At 42.2% G+C, this 12,202-nt stretch overlaps 1 long non-coding RNA gene across 2 annotated transcripts in view; it reads left to right on the plus strand.

The window, feature by feature from the left end:
* The window catches only part of LOC104845924 (uncharacterized), an 84,527-nt gene extending 72,764 nt beyond the window's left edge, over positions 1–11,763 (plus strand). For both annotated transcript variants that reach the window (XR_010318725.1, XR_010318724.1), the window contains exon 4: positions 4,750–11,763. This is a non-coding gene — a long non-coding RNA (uncharacterized LOC104845924). The remainder of the gene's footprint in view (positions 1–4,749) is intronic.
* The last annotated feature ends 439 nt before the right edge of the window (positions 11,764–12,202 follow it).

The following is a 12,202-nucleotide window of genomic DNA, read 5'->3' on the forward strand; positions in this document are numbered from 1 at the left end:
GTAATAAGCCATATGTTCTTTAAAGCCGAATTGACAACGTAAAGAATAACATTTCCTTGTTTAATTAAGGTGGGAGGAACATTTTTATTTGAAATCTTTTTCTTGATTGATTTTTAACTTTGCTTTGTCTTAGAGTTTCACAAAGTTCAGAATAATCAGAAGGTAAAAACAAAGAAACAGAAACTTGTGCTAAAACTATGTATCAGCAAGTTAATACCTGATAGTGAATCGTGTGTATATTTTAAGGTTTAGAAAAAGCAACAAATTTATTGCATCAAGAAAACAATCTATGTTCATTGATTAGCTCACATGGCAAGGAATTTTCAGGTTGAGTTCCATCTTCACTGCCTGCTGCAAGTGAAGTAACAAACAGCAGGATTTTGGCTGATTTTCTGCTGAAGTGCAGTGTCTCTGGGAGCATGCATTTCAGAAACGAACAACCGTACAGTTTCAGAATAGTAGTTCACAGTAGTTTGTAGTTGCCTTGGATTCAATGACTCCCGAATGCTGTTGGCCTTTGCAGTCTCCAGCCACCCAATCTCTCTGCAGATAGGCAGAGCCCCTCCTTCAGGTATGTCCAGTCACCTGTGGGCTGTCACTCCCAGGAGGGGCCGCAGGTTGACTTCGCCCAACCAAGACGTCAGCCCATCATTTCCTGGGGAGGTAGGTTGTGTCCTGGAATGAACTCAGGCTTTAGATTCAGACAGACCTGAGCTCATCCAGCCCTACCGTGAATTAACTGGGTGATTACATCATCCGAGCCTCGGAACCATCTCTGCAAACCTGGGCAGAGGCATCCTGACTTCACAGCAAGGAGGCTGGTGGCCGCGTGCCGTAAAGCAAGTAAAACCTCCGGCACAAGCTTCACATGTGTGTAATAGAAGCTCAGTGCTCCCTGAGGAAAGGTTCCCCCCCGCCCCAAGTTAACCACTAATAAACTAAAAAAACGCCATTTTATATAGATGCCCAAGGTTCAAGTGGGTTTGCCCTGGTTTATATGACCTTGGGCAAGTCATGTGATTTCCCTCAGCCTCAGTGTTTACGTCTGTAAAATGAGCCCAGTAAGGCTCAAACAAAATGGGGGCCGTGGAAGTGCTTTGCAGACGGTGAAGCATTAAATAAATGTTACAAACATATCTTTAAACAGACATTATCCTTATGTCAGCCTGGTGAGAGAGGAGTTACTATACTCCTACCGATGAGGAAACTGACGCTCAAGTATGGTAAAGTGAAGTCATACAGCTGGAGTAAAGCTAAAAAATTTATGATGTTATCCTAAAATATTATACTACAATACTAATCCTCAAATGTTGTAATTTTAATACCATATTCAAATATTACACCGATAGTATTCACACATAACACCATACTCAAATATTGTACTAAAATACTGATACTCAAGATCTCATCATATCATACTCAAATATTATGCTACAATACAAATATGAAAAAACCAAGCGAGAGCTGCCATGGAGCTGATTCTGACTTGCGATGACTCTCTGTGTTTCAGAGTAGAGCTGCACGTAGGGTTTTTAGATTCTGACTTGCGATGACCCTCGCGTTTCAGAGCAGAGCTGCACGTAGAGTTTTTAGATTCTGACTTGCGATGACCCTCTGCGTTTCAGAATAGAGCTGCACGTAGGGTTTTTAGATTCTGACTTGCGATGACGCTCTGCGTTTCAGAATAGAGCTGCACGTAGGGTTTTTAGATTCTGACTTGCGATGACCCTCTGCGTTTCAGAGTAGAACTGCACCTAGGGTTTTTAGATTCTGACTTGCGATGACCCTCTGCGTTTCAGAGTAGAGCTGCACGTAGGGTTTTTAGATTCTGACTTGCGATGACCCACAGCGTTTCAGAGCAGAGCTGCACGTAGGGATTTTAGATTCTGACTTGCGATGACCCTCTGCGTTTCAGAGCAGAGCTGCACCTAGGGATTTTAGATTCTGACTTGCGATGACCCTGTGCGTTTCAGAGTAGAGCTCACGTAGGGTTTTTAGATTCTGACTTTGGATGACCCTCTGCGTTTCAGAGCAGAGCTGCACGTAGGGTTTTTAGATTCTGACTTGCGATGACCCTCTGCGTTTCAGAGTAGAACTGCACCTAGGGTTTTTAGATTCTGACTTGCGATGACCCTCTGCGTTTCAGAGTAGAGCTGCACGTAGGGTTTTTAGATTCTGACTTGCGATGACCCTCTGCGTTTCAGAGCAGAGCTGCACGTAGGGATTTTAGATTCTGACTTGCGATGACCCTCTGCGTTTCAGAGCAGAGCTGCACCTAGGGATTTTAGATTCTGACTTGCGATGACCCTGTGCGTTTCAGAGTAGAGCTCACGTAGGGTTTTTAGATTCTGACTTGGGATGACCCTCTGCGTTTCAGAGCAGAGCTGCACGTAGGGTTTTTAGATTCTGACTTGCGATGACCCTCTGCGTTTCAGAGTAGAGCTGCACGTAGGGTTTTTAGATTCTGACTTACGATGACCCTCTGCGTTTCAGAGTAGAGCTGCACGTAGGGATTTTAGATTCTGACTTGCGATGACCCTCTGCATTTCAGAGTAGAACTGCACGTAGGGTTTTTAGATTCTGACTTGCGATGACCCTCTGTGTTTCAGAGTAGAGCTGCACGTAGGGATTTTAGATTCTGACTTGCGATGACCCTCTGCTTTTCAGAGCAGAGCTGCACGGAGGGTTTTTAGATTCTGACTTGCGATGACCCTCTGCGTTTCAGAGTAGAGCTGCATGTAGGGTTTTTAGATTCTGACTTGCGATGACCCTCTGCGTTTCAGAGTAGAGCTGCACGTAGGGTTTTTAGATTCTGATTTGTGATGACCCTCTGGGTTTCCGAGTAGAGCTGCATGTAGGGTTTTTAGATTCTGACTTGCGATGACCCTCTGCATTTTAGAGCAGAGCTGCACGTAGGGTTTTTAGATTCTGACTTTGGATGACCCTCTGCGTTTCAGAGCAGAGCTGCACGTAGGGTTTTTAGATTCTGACTTGCGATGACCCTCTGCGTTTCAGAGCAGAGCTGCATGTAGGGTTTTTAGATTCTGACTTGCGATGACCCTCTGCGTTTCAGAGTAGAACTGCACGTCGGGATTTTAGATTCTGACTTGCGATGACCCTCTGCGTTTCAGAGCAGAGCTGCACGTAGGGTTTTTAGATTCTGACTTGCGATGACCCTCTGCGTTTCAGAGTAGAGCTGCACGTAGGGTTTTTAGATTCTGACTTATGATGACTCTGCGTTTCAGAGTAGAGCTGCACGCAGCATTTTTAGATTCTGACTTACGATGACCCTCTGCGTTTCAGAGTAGAGCTGCACGTAGGGATTTTAGATTCTGACTTGCGATGACCCTCTGCATTTCAGAGTAGAACTGCACATAGGGTTTTTAGATTCTGACTTGCGATGACCCTCTGTGTTTCAGAGTAGAGCTGCACATAGGGATTTTAGATTCTGACTTGCGATGACCCTCTGCTTTTCAGAGCAGAGCTGCACGTAGGGATTTTAGATTCTGACTTGCGATGACCCTGTGCATTTCAGAATAGAGCTCACGTAGGGTTTTTAGATTCTGACTTTGGATGACCCTCTGCATTTCAGAGCAGAGCTGCACGTAGGGTTTTTAGATTCTGACTTGCGATGACCCTCTGGGTTTCAGAGTAGAGCTGCATGTAGGGTTTTTAGATTCTGACTTGCGATGACCCTCTGCATTTCAGAGCAGAGCTGCATGTGGGGTTTTTAGATTTTGACTTTGGATGACCCTCTGCGTTTCAGAGCAGAGCTGCCCGTAGGGTTTTTAGATTCTGACTTGCGATGACCCTCTGCGTTTCAGAGCAGAGCTGCACGTAGGGATTTTAGATTCTGACTTGCGATGACCCTCTGCGTTTCAGAGCAGAGCTGCACGTAGGGATTTTAGATTCTGACTTACGATGACCCTCTGCGTTTCAGAGTAGAGCTGCACGTAGGGTTTTTAGATTCTGACTTTGGATGACCCTCTGCGTTTCAGAGCAGAGCTGCACGTAGGGTTTTTAGATTCTGACTTGCGATGACCCTCTGCGTTTCAGAGCAGAGCTGCACGTAGGGTTTTTAGATTCTGACTTGCGATGACCCTCTGCGTTTCAGAGTAGAACTGCACGTCGGGATTTTAGATTCTAACTTGCGATGACCCTCTGCGTTTCAGAGCAGAGCTGCACGTAGGATTTTTAGATTCTGACTTGCGATGACCCTCTGCGTTTCAGAGTAGAGCTGCACGTAGGGTTTTTAGATTCTGACTTGCGATGACCCTCTGCGTTTCAGAGTAGAGCTGCACGTAGGGTTTTTAGATTCTGACTTGCGATGACCCTCTGGGTTTCAGAGTAGAGCTGCACGTAGGGATTTTAGATTCTGCCTTACGATGACTGTGCGTTTCAGAGTAGAGCTGCACCTAGGGTTTTTAGATTCTGACTTGCGATGACCCTGCGTTTCTGCGCAGAGCTGCACGTAGGGTTTTTAGATTCTGAATTGCGATGACCCTGCGTTTCTGAGCAGAGCTTCACGTAGGGTTGTTAGCGGCTGGCCTTTGGGAAGTAGATCACCAGGACTTTCTTCCAAGGCACTTCTGCGTGGATTAAAACGGCCTACCGTCCAGTTAGTAGCTGAGTTTGTAACCTTTTGTACCATGCAAGGACTCCAATACTCACGTACTGTAGCTATAATACTATCTTCAGAGCTGTCTTGTAATTTTCTGTTTATTTTGTGCTTTCATCTTTTGTTTCCAGGTCTTGTTTTTGCGAACACCCGTCTCCTGCCATCTAGACCTAAGAGCCTCATAGACAAGGGCTCTGCTGCCTTCGTGGCTCCTCCAGGTCGGCTGTGCGTGGTGACTGCACTAGATGTGTTAGGTGGACCAGCTCCTTCTGTGTTCCGCTGCCGTTGCTCTAAGGCAAGGCGACTTTTGCCTCCTCCCTGAAGACTTTCCTGCTCGCTCCAGGTTACATGTCCTCTCCCTTTCCTGATCTACAGGTGGGCTTAGAGGTGGCACCACTAGGTTTCCAAGTATGTTCAGTGTTCTATGATGGTTACCTATTGTCAGTTCCTTCTGGTTATTGTTTTCCTTTGACAGTAGGAACCATGTTTTCTGTTGTTTTTAAATTAGGGTAAAAATACATGTAACAAAACATTTGGCAATTCAATAATTTCTACATGGACAATTCAGTGACATTGATTACAGTCATCATGTTGTATAACCATTTCTGCCGTCTGTTTCCAAGTTATTCCACCACCATTAACAGAACTAAGTGCCCCCTAGTAAAGACTCTCTTCGTCCTTCCCTCCCACACTTGCTAAGTACTATAAACTTTGGTCTCTAGACATTTGTTTATTTCTTATAAGTGGAGTCATACAGTACTTGTCCTTTTGTAACTGACTTACTTCACTCAGAATAATGTTTTCAAGGCTTATCCACATTGTAGCACGTACCACGATTTCATTTCTCTTTGTGGCTGTGCAATATTTCATTACGTGTATGCGCCCCATTTTGTTTATCCATTCATCTGTTGGTGGACATTTAGTTCTTTCCACCTTTTGGCTATTGTGGAAAGTGTTGCAACGAATATTGGTGTGCAAGTCTCTGTTTGCATTCCTGGTTTAAAACTTCTTCTTTTAAAAAAAAATTTTTTTCTTGTTGAAAATATGCACAGCAAAACATACACCAATTCAACAATTTCTACATGTACAATTCAGTGACATTGATTACATTCTTCAAGTTGTGCAACCATTGTCATCCTCCTTTTCTAGATTGTTTCTCCCCTGTTAACATAAACTCACTGCCCCCTAAGTTTCCTACCGAGACTTTTGAGTTGCTGTTGTCAATTTGATCCCATATAGATAGTTCTTTAAAAGAGCACAATGCTCAAGGCAGACATTCTTTACTACTTGAGCTAAACTATTGTTTGGTTTAAAGAAGACTTCAGGGGATATTTTTGGTTTAAGGCTTAATTATCTCAGGACAATAGTTTTGAGGGTTCATCCAGCCTTGATGGCTCCAGAAAGCCTAGATTCCATGAGAATTTGAAATTCTGTTCCATATTTTCCCCTCTTTTGATCAGGATTCGTCTATAGACTCTTTGATCAAAATATTAAGTCATGATCCCTGCTTTCAACTTTTTTAGGCACATACCTAGGATTGGGATTGCTGAGAGGAACCATGTTTTATTAAGTGCTTAATAACACCTAATAAATACTTGTTGATACATCTGTTAATTGAAGTGCAGCACCCAGGCCTCAGTTTCTCACAGGTAAAATGTCAGTCCCCAAATATGTCACTTTCATCACCGGGTAATAGCTGCACTACAGAAAAGGACCAAAGTTGCAGTGCTTGTCACAAGATCCAGAGAAACCACATGGATAGATGTATTTTAGGAAAAAGCAGGAGAAATTTTTGAACGTTAAATTCTTGATTTTTGAGAACCCATTTTTTTTTTTTTATTGACTACAAAATCCTGCAAACATTTTGACATGTAAGGGTTGTTTTAAAGCTCAAGTCAGTTTCCCTGTATGATCCAGCCTTAAGAAGTTTGCATTCTTTTAGAAATGCCTTAACCAAAAAACCAAAAACCAAACCCAGTACCGTCGAGTTGATTCCGACTCATAGCGACCCTATAGCACAGAGTAGTACTGCCCCATAGAGTTTCCAAAGAGCACCTGGCAGATTCGAACTGCTGACCCTTTGGTTAGCAGCTGTAGCACTTAGCCACTACGCCACCAGGGTTTCCAAAAATGCCTAATGCTGTATAAAAGCTCACATTGATAAATGGTTAAGCTGTCACACAAGAGGAATTATTTTCATAAGTGAACACGTGGAAAATGTTCAGACTTCACCAGTAGTTGAGCAATGCAAATAGGAACAACTTACATAATTAGCCTACATGTTTCAAAATGAACATGTGCTGTGAAGGCCAGGCCTTGACAAATGCTGCATCCAGACATCACTGGTTACAATATAAATTGGCTCAACCCTTTTGAAAATCAGACAGCAATTCAGATGCAAGAACCATACAAATGTTTATATTCTTTGATCTAGTAATTCTAGTTCTTGGATTCTGTCCTAGGCAAAGAATCCAAAAGAAGTTGAACAGTATGTGTTTGAAAGTGCTCACTATAATCTTTTTTTTTTTGGTATTGGAAACTTGGAGACAAGCTAATAATGACCACTGGCTGTACTGGGCTCAGCAGTACGGAAACAGCTTTCACACACATCATCCCTTTGATTTTACTGCAGCCCTGGGAGGTGGGTGCTGGTGGGACCTTCACTTGATAGATGAAGAGATTCATGTTCAGAGTGGCCGAGGTGCACAGATTACAATGTTGGGAGAAGACGGAACCAGCCCGAGGCTTTATGATTCTGCTGCACCCCTACTGTGACATACATTTGTCTAGCAGTTGGGTAAAGGTTAGCTTCAAGAACATGATAAAATAAAGATCTTGCCATTAAAACGATCACCACAAAGGCAATATTAAAAATATATAGAGTTGATTCCGACTCAGGCAATCCCATGTGTGTCAGAGTAGAACCGTGCTCCACAGGGTTTTCAGTGGCTGATTTTTCAGAAGTAGGTCACCAGACCTTTCTTCTGAGGTGCCTCTGGGTGGACTCCAACCAATCTTTTAGTTAGCACCTGAGTGTATTAACTTTTTGCACCACCCGGGGTCTCCAAAGGCAATATAGCAATATCAAAACAAACAAACAAAAAAACTTGACTGAAAAACACCAAAATATCAAAGTCAGATCTTTGTTGTGATTAACCAAAACCAAACCAAACCCAATGCCATCGAGTCGATTTCGACTCATAGTGACCCTACAGGACAGAGTAGAACTGCCCCATAGAGTTTCCAAGGAGTGCCTGGCGGATTCGAACTGCCGACCCTTTGGTTAGAAGTCATAGCATTTAACCACTACTCCACCATGGTTTCCTTTGTTGTGATTATGATATATAAAATTAGGTGGCCATAGTCATTAAGGACTGGAAGGGAAGGGGGGGCCAGAAAGAAAGAAAGAAAGAGATTTCCTTTTATTTTAGTACCATTACGTTTATAATTTCATATTGCTGCGAACCACCTTTAACTCTTTAGCAGAATCATAATTTTCTCTGGAAAAATAAGAATATATAGAGAGAAGAGTTCCATTTGGTTACACTCACTTTGAGAACTATGAAAGTACCTAGAAATCAAATAAGGCTTTTCATGGGATTATAGATCAGAGAGTAACAAAGGCCTACGCTGAATGGGCCAGTGCTGGTGGCAGAGGCTGGGGCCAGCGTCACAAGTCCCATGGACTGGCTGCTTCATCTCAATGACACTTGTGAAGTGAGTCTTGTGTGGAGTACGGGGAGGTGGGACCTTCTTGTGAGGCTGACAAAAGAGGGCTGGGTTTGCCAAGTGGAATCAGGCTCTGGGAGGCTGGAGGAGCTCCTATTGTCCCAGGCTCTAGTGATTAAATGCCGGATTAAAGAGGAAACGTTCCTTCCACCCTCCCTGCCCCCCAGCCTCGGTTCATCAGGCCCATTCACAGCGCTCCTTCCAAAAAATATTGACAAGGGTGCCTTCCATTCATTGGCCTCCCAGCTGACACTGCCACCCAGACAAAGGTGCTTCAGGGGGTTAATTACAACCAGGTAACCGAAGGAATCAAGGACCAACACTTCAAAAATGCCACAGGGGCTCTGGGGCAGAGACAAGACATATGGTGGGAAAGGCACCTCCTGGACTCCGCTCACACATACCGGCTGTGGCTGCGCTTGGTGATTTTCTTGGGCTGATAGACACGAGGAACTAGCTTCTCCCCACTTTTTACCCTTCTACAGACCAAGCACGCTGGGTCTAGCTGCCCGTGCTAGTCTAGCTAGTTTTCTGTCCTTTCCAGACAAGACGGGCATCTGCCAGTGTCATCTGCAGCATCTTCATCAATCTGACGTGGATATTTGGTTCTCTTTGTCACAGAGGGCATGCCTTTTCAGCAGTACTCTCACAGAATGTGGAAGGATGCCGGGAGATGAGGCTGGTGGCCCGGGCTGAACTTAGTGTTACTGCAGTCTGACATACTGGATCGCAGCAGGTTGACAGAAAGGATAGAAAGGTTGGGGAGAAAGCTTTAAAAAATAGTGCCTGGAATAAAGAGAGACATAATTTTTAGACCCCAAATGTTCACCAAATTTTCATTTTTTAAAAAAAGGAAAGTGTTTTGCATTAAAAAAAAAAAACAAAAACCAATTGCCATTGAGTCAATTTCAGCTCATAGCGACCCTATAGGACAGAGTAGAACTGTCCGATTGGGTTTCCAAGGAGCAGGTGGTGGATTCAAACTGCCAACCTTTTGGTTAGCAGCCAAGCTCTTAATCACTGTGCCACATTTTGTGTAGTGTCTTTAAATAGGAGGCATTCAATAAATGCATGTTGCAGGTGAATAAAATGAGTGATTTAGGAAGTAGGACATAATAAGAACCATGCCAGATTGCCTGGGCTTTGGCACCTACCACCTGTGTGACCTTAGACAAGTTAAGGGCTTTGGCACCTACCACCTGTGTGACCTTAGACAACTTAAGCTCAGTTTCCTCATCTGAAAAATGAGGATAATAACAATAATAGTGTTTGCCTCATGCATACTGTTATGGGGATTGAAAGTATTAACATATGCAAAGCAGTTAGATTAGCATCTGTCAGATAAAACAGGCTATGTGTCAGCTGTTGTTAGGACTTACATCCAGACGTGTATTAATAGCATCCGCCTTCCTATGGTGCTGAAGGGAACGGAAACGCCAGTATCAAGAGGGACAGCTCTGGTGACTTCTTTAGATTGTATATCCTTAAGTACAGTTCTAAATGTGCATATTAGCATATGGAGTTCAGAAGTTTCTTGGAATGCAAGAATCATGGGAATACAAGGAATGTTTGATGTTATGAAGTCTGTTATCATAATTGAGTATATTAATAAGTCAGAGAAGAAAAACTCCATAATTATCTTTTTGGTTGCCCAAAGAGCTTTTTATCAAAACCCAACAGCCACTTTTGATATGAAAAGCTTTAATTAGGAATAGAGGGATACACACTGGACATGATAGAGGCACATGTAAACACAGACACACGTGTCAATTGAGAAAACTACCAGGGTGCTTAACAGTAAAATGCAAGAAGTGTTTTCCATTATCAAAGATAGGACAATATCGACTGCTATGGGCACACTGTTATTTAATATTATTCTGGAAGTACTAGCCAATGCGATTAGACAAGAGGAAAAAAGGCTATAAATATGGGAGGGAATTATTTGCAGATGATATTATTGTATATCTCCAAAACCCATAAATAATCAATTGAAAACCTGTTAGAAATAACGATATAAGTCAGTTAAGTGCCTGGTTAGAAAGTCATATAAAAATTCGTAGTTTTTCTGTATGGGAATACAGTGAGATGGAATTGACTAGTCTAAGTCTGGTAGGCTGGGTGAATTTCCTGCCTCTACCAAGCAGGTGTCGTTCCGCCCCTGAGCAGTGGGCTGTGACTGGATACATTTCTGCTGGATAAACTGAAGTGGTGATTTGGACAGCAAGGCAAGTCTTCGTCAAGGCGCACCTTTTTGTTGCTTCTGGTTACCTGCTGGCAGGAATTAGCTGAGGAGTTTGTTGTATGTGCCATGTGTGTCAAACTGGAATCTTTGAAGTTGTTCAAATAAAGAGGATTAGTCATAGTTCTAGGGAGATGTAAAGACTAAGGCAAAAGAAGTAGAGTTTATACGGTTTTATGCCTCTGTTGACCTGACATAGACACATCTCCTTGTACTATATGGGTATTTTCTGCACTGTTTGCATTGAGAAGGTCACGATTTAATCAATTCTGTACGGTACTAGACCTCCTGTATCCATGAAAAAAGAAGATGTTCCGCCATTATCTTAACAGTACATCTAATACAAAACGGCAGTGCAATTCTGTCAGAAAGTTACTTCTCAGAATGTTAAATTTGTGTTTAAGTTCCAAACAGCGTATATTGCTTTTAAGCTGACTTTCTGATCTCTTGCCACTAAGCCTGACACGCTCTTTATTCTCATTCGCTGTATCTAATAATTTATTTGTTTTTTCTCTAAAATGTATTTTAAGGACTGAAGCTATATTTAACAACATTTTTGAAATTACATGATTTTTTTTCTTATTTATTCTCCATGGTCAAATACACGTAATTAAAAAACGTGTTACCTTTTTCAAGTGCTGACTAGTTAGGCAACACAGAACTTGGTAAGTGACATAAAGCTTCACCCATAAGCCCTAAACCTTGAATTCTGCATACTCACGTATTTCACCCAGAGTACCAGAGGGATGCCATTTGATAACATCAAAAAACCAAAAACCAAATCCACTGTCGTTGAGTCAATTCTGACTCAGATGCCGACAAGACAGAGGTGCCTGTAGGTGTTTGCAGAAACTTTTAATTTTTAAAAAGCCATTCATTTAGAAAAGACCCAAATATATATTTTACAAAGAAGCTTGAAGAAGTCTGGGGCTGTATAATACTGTTTTGACAACAAGATGCTTGTAAATATGTACGTGTGAAAAATAATTATAAAGTAGAAAACCATTCCATTTGGTGCCCCCTACACGTAAGTCGGAAGCCCTGGTGGCGTAGTGGTTAAGAACTATAGCTGTTAACTAAAAGGTTGGCAGCTTGAATTCTCCAGGCACTCCTTGAAAACTCTATGAGGCAGTTCTATTCTGTCCTATAGGTTCGCTATAGGGTCGCTAGGAGTCGGAATCGACTCAATGGCGGTGGGTTTGGGTTTTTTTTTTTTTTTTTTTGGTTTACATGTAAGTGACTACATAAACAAAGGGAAGCGAGGCTTAACTTGAACATAACAGATCCTTCACTGGAAGCAAGTCCCACAGAAACCCTCACGCATTCTAGAAATGTAAATTTATGGTCTTTATTCTCTTCCAAAGGATTCTTTGTTTTGCTAGAGAATCTGCAAAAATGATTACTTTAAATAGCAATCTCTATTAGTGTAACATCTTCTCAAGAGCCCATTCAGTAATTTTCTTGGTTAAAAGATTTTTTTGGCAGATACAGCTTTGCTTCTCTTATTTCTATTTTCCCCTCACTTGGGTTTGTGATTAACTTTTAAATAAAATTTAACATAAAAATAAGTAATAAAATTACTTAGCATTTCTACTTTTAATTTTGAATTTCATTCA

Source organism: Loxodonta africana, chromosome 20, assembly GCF_030014295.1.
Source record: "Loxodonta africana isolate mLoxAfr1 chromosome 20, mLoxAfr1.hap2, whole genome shotgun sequence".
NCBI lineage: Eukaryota > Metazoa > Chordata > Mammalia > Proboscidea > Elephantidae > Loxodonta > Loxodonta africana.